We start from the raw sequence: 4,730 nt of genomic DNA, 5'->3' as shown, positions 1-4,730 counted from the left end.
AATGTGTTCAATAGTAAAATATATGATAGTGAATGAGCTGATGATCACCTATGCATTCCCTATCACAGCCATAATTTTGATTGTACGATATGTGCATACGCCAAAAGATGCCCGGCGTTGAACATTTAATAAGTACAAAGCCTTCAGAAAAAAATCAAGAATCAAGTTTGTAAAAAAACGCAAAAACACAACACCAAAGGTTCTTTTCAGAACCCCCAATATGTTCATAAAGAGTAAACAGTAAACTAATCCAATTTTCAGGTAGATAGGTAGGTATTCACGTAGGAGAAGAAAATAAAACAATATATTTAAAATATATATTTAGCAAAAGCTGTCCCCTTTGTATAGTCCTACGTCACTCCGGTTATGTCCCCGACATTACCCACCCGTCTTTTTTCCTGTTATTAATTGAAAGTAAGCAACTGAATATAATTCATGAAAGTAGAAAGAGCTATTATATAACATAAAAACGTATTTATCGATTTAGATTTCATTAGTAAAAGAATCAGAGCATGTTATAACGTCATGATCGAGACAAACATATTTTTTACATTTCATACAGTTGTAGCTTGTTTTTAGGGTCTTTTGAAGAGAATAATGTACGACCTTCTAGAATCTAGATAGTTACCAGAGGATAAGGGTTCTGGGATTTCAAGTTTTCCTATATCTCATATTCTTTGTGTTGCTTTCGCAACGAAAGGAAACCAACTTCCGGAAATTCAACTCGTTTATTCGGAACCGCTCGAGGTTGAACGGTTAAAAATCTCCTACAAGTTACAAACACATTATTTAATTTAGCTCTATATTATATATCACTCTTCGCTATCTTACGTTTTGTGGGTTTCGTTAACTCGTCACCCGGATCTTCAATAAATCTCCTATTCTGTGCGTGTGTACAGTGTATTCTGCATGTAGATAATTGTACAATCTATATATACATTTTTTGATTCACTCAAATTCATTTGAAAAATACCTGCTTTTAGCTTCTGCGAAATTTCGATTCGCTGATATTTTCACTTGGAATACTACAAAGACTTTCCGTATATTTAAACTTTCAATTCCTTTACCGTACCAATTTAACTTTGATGGCTATCTGCTTTTGTCTATCAAGTGTCACGTTGTATTGTGAAGTTGGTTATGAAGCGTACAGTCGTGCATCATAGGTAACTTCACAACACAACGCGAAGCGCTGCTGTCTCAATGATGTTGATAGGTAGGTGCGGCGGTCAGCGAATGTTGTACGCAACACTTTGTTTCTGTGTTCTTGGTTAACAAAAACTTAATGCCTGTTTTTTTATGGATTATAAAAAGATAACAAAAGGATTTCTAGGAACTTTCTGCGACTTGTTTTATTGTCGATACTGTTCCCGAAACCCGAAGCTGCAACTGTAAAAATAACCATAAGCCACCGAATAAATTATAGTTTACAGTTTACAATTCTCTCGCAAGTGCAATTCTTTCACAAGTGTGTATATGTGTGACTATTGTATTTAGTAAACAACTATACGAATGTCAAACATTTGATACTTTTGCACGTATGAATCTAACGACGAATAATATATGAATCCGTTCAATCCGGTGACAAAAATTACTAAAATCAAATAAGAATAGTCCGAAAATGATATTATGCATTTTATTTAATAAATATTCCACGCCACTGACATTAATTTATATATTTCATTGAACAATATTCTAAAATAGCAAAAAAGTCACTTGTCCAAAAAAGTTACTCCTATACTCGTGTCGGTTCTCAGACCGAAAGTGGTGAAAAAGTGATACACATCCCCTTCGTACCAACTCATACGATACGCTAAACGATGACGAACAACAAATGACGAAACTAGAGAGAATCGCAATGTCGTAGTGCTGATGTTTTCTAAGAAATGAACGAATTATTGATTTCTCGGTCTCTCAACCCTATGCGCGTATAGGAGTGTTAACCGTCATGGTGTTTCATTGAAATCCATCAAATATGCTTAACCATTTACGATTGAAGCATAAAAATGATTCCCTGGTGGTGGAGGAGACTGGGAAGAAGAATTCAGGGTCTGCAGGAGTAAAATGCAGAAATATACTATACTAGTGGACAATGATTCTATAAATATGCTTCTTTTGAACTATTAGCTATAGGGACAAAGCAGAAATATTTAAACAAATCAGACATTTCAACAACATTCGAAGAATATATAATTTTGAACAGAAAAAAAATGTTGGTTTAATAAAAATATTGTGCATCATTCTCATGTGCTCTTTTTACAATCGTCCACAAAAAATCACGAAATGGTGAATTTATCAATATACTGAAATACCATTTCATTCAAAAACCAATATTCTGCAACATGTTTATTACAAAATTATATTTAATGTAACTTTTAAAATTATGCCATCATATTTTTTATCATGAATGTCTGTTCGTTTTGATTACAAGAAATAAATATTCGTTCGATTAATCGAATACTGAAAGACAATGAATCGAATATTTAAAAATGACCCCACGATTAATCGACAATCGAATAAACGAAAAATTTAGACATCTCTATTTGCAGTCAAATCCCTTTCCACAGTGCTCTGTATATTTATACCGTTTCCCCTCGCGCACTTATTGACACGGTCACACCTTTATTCCACACATCTTGGATAGGGCCATGATAGATACAATACGGTAGCGCAACTTATGAAAAAGGCCTTTCAGCCATCTTGGAATTTGTATGTAAACAATCTGCAATATTTTGCAATATCTTTTTTTTGCTCTTTGTGTGTGGAATTGTATTGGTGGGAATAAGAGCATTGAATAGTTGAAAGGTAAGTCTTTTACGGTTAAAGTTAGGTTTGTAATATACTCTATCGCATTATATGTTTCAGCTCAAGAGAATAAATCGACTCTCAGTGTCGGTTGGTGATGGAGATATTTTACCCGCGTTTTGCAGCTAGAGACGTCGGTTAATCGTTCGATTAATTCAAATAATCGAATATCTGTAACAGTAATTTTATACCAAATAATGAAAAATCAAGGTATGAATACATCGAATAATTATCAAAGTAATCGCGATTAATGAAAAAGGGAACCATTTTTTTCAGAAAATACAGTGCAAAATTTGTTTAATCGTCATGGTGTTTCGTCGAAATTCATAGAATATGCTAAATCATTTACGGTAGAAGCTTGATTCCTAGGTGGTGGAGGAGACTGGGAAGAAGAATTCAGGGTCTGCAGGAGTAAAATGTGGACTTGAAGAAGGTGGTCTCAGCTCCCGTTCTAAAATAGTAGTGTTCAAATTCAGAGCGCCGAGGAAAAAATACCATACTAGTGATCAATGATTCTATGACCAAGCAGAGATATTCAAACAAATCAGCTATTTCAACAAACAACATTCGAAGAACAGATAATTTTGAACAGCCAAAATTTTGGTTGGTGCAAATAAATTGCATTTCGGACTCGACTAATATCGACAGACTCGATAATATGTGATTCGATTATATACAATTTTGAACTTGATTATATACAGTTTGGAAAAAAATATTTTTTTTTTATATTTTAAGTATGACTTATTTCAAGAAGGAAGGTAACCTTTTAACGATAAGGTGAAATTTAAGTGGCTATTACATGTAAGGTGGGGTGAAAATCGTCATTTTTGAAGATTTTGCTTGAGTTTTCACCAGTTATATCGTTATATAGTTATTGCAGCCAAATTAAAAAAGCCGAAGTTGGGTGTCAAAAACCAAATTTTAGAGAGCTTTAATTTAATTGATAGAAATGATCTAGTTCAATATAAATTTTCAGGATAAAATTAATAATAACACACTAAATATTATTAACTTTCAAGTTTTCCACTTCCAAAATGTTAAAATCCACTAATTTAGATGTTCCACTACTATATCCTGTACAAAATTTCTCATATTTCAAATAAAAGCAACAGTAGTTTTTAAAGTAGAGCCAGTTTGAGGCAACAAGTCCGAAACAAAAAAAATAGTTCTATAACTATTTCATTGTTGAAATTCGAACATATGCGTAGAAGGATTTTTATTCATCAAATATGCTCGTCTATTACCTCCTTAAAGAATCTGGATAAATTTATATTTTTTCAAGCGAGAAAGGTATTTTCTGACTTTGAGGGGGTGAATCAAAAATCAAATTCCTCTTTTATATTCAAGAAATGAAAAAAACATACAAAAAACGATTAAAAACTTTTTTCTGACTCGATTATATACAGTGAAAAGGAATCAGAAACTATATATAATAGAGTCCGCCCTGTATTGTGCATCATTTTCATGGTGTGCTCTTTTTTCAATCCTCAAAAAATCATGAACTTCAAAATTATGACATATTTTTTTTTATCATAAATGTGTTTGTTTTGATTACAAGAAATAAATATTCGTTCGATTAATCGAATACTGGAAGACAATTATTCGAATCAATCGAATATATAAAAATCACCCCACGATTAATCGACAATCGAATAAACGAAAAATTTAGACATCTCTATTTGCAGTCAAATCCCTTCCCACAATCCTCTGTATATTTATACCGTTTCCCCTCGCGCACTCATTGACCACACGGTCACACCTTTATTCTACACATCTTGGATAGGGCCAGGGGATAGTAAAGGCTGATTTAGACCAAGGCGCCTCTATATATACCAGGTGAAACAATCATATGAAATGCACTTTCAGTCATATTGGAATTGCTGTCGGTATTGTTTACAAACAGCTGCCGGCGGCTCTCTACAAATTGC

General features: G+C 33.2%; 2 long non-coding RNA genes across 2 annotated transcripts; one reads left to right on the top strand and one right to left on the bottom strand.

Annotated features, from left to right (window-relative positions):
• Positions 1–281: 281 nt before the first annotated feature.
• On the bottom strand, positions 282–1,092 carry LOC129763492 (uncharacterized). The gene is made up of 3 exons (XR_008740944.1): positions 974–1,092; positions 832–905; positions 282–767 (listed from the first exon to the last, which is right to left on the bottom strand). It is a non-coding gene; the product is annotated as an uncharacterized LOC129763492 (long non-coding RNA).
• A 1,549-nt stretch (positions 1,093–2,641) lies between these two features.
• Positions 2,642–3,893, top strand: LOC129763237 (uncharacterized). Its single transcript, XR_008740845.1, has 3 exons — positions 2,642–2,802; positions 2,863–3,012; positions 3,079–3,893. It is a non-coding gene; the product is annotated as an uncharacterized LOC129763237 (long non-coding RNA).
• Positions 3,894–4,730: the final 837 nt, after the last annotated feature.

This window comes from Toxorhynchites rutilus, chromosome 1 (assembly GCF_029784135.1).
Source record: "Toxorhynchites rutilus septentrionalis strain SRP chromosome 1, ASM2978413v1, whole genome shotgun sequence".
NCBI lineage: Eukaryota > Metazoa > Arthropoda > Insecta > Diptera > Culicidae > Toxorhynchites > Toxorhynchites rutilus.
This window is presented reverse-complemented; position numbering and strand designations above follow the sequence as displayed.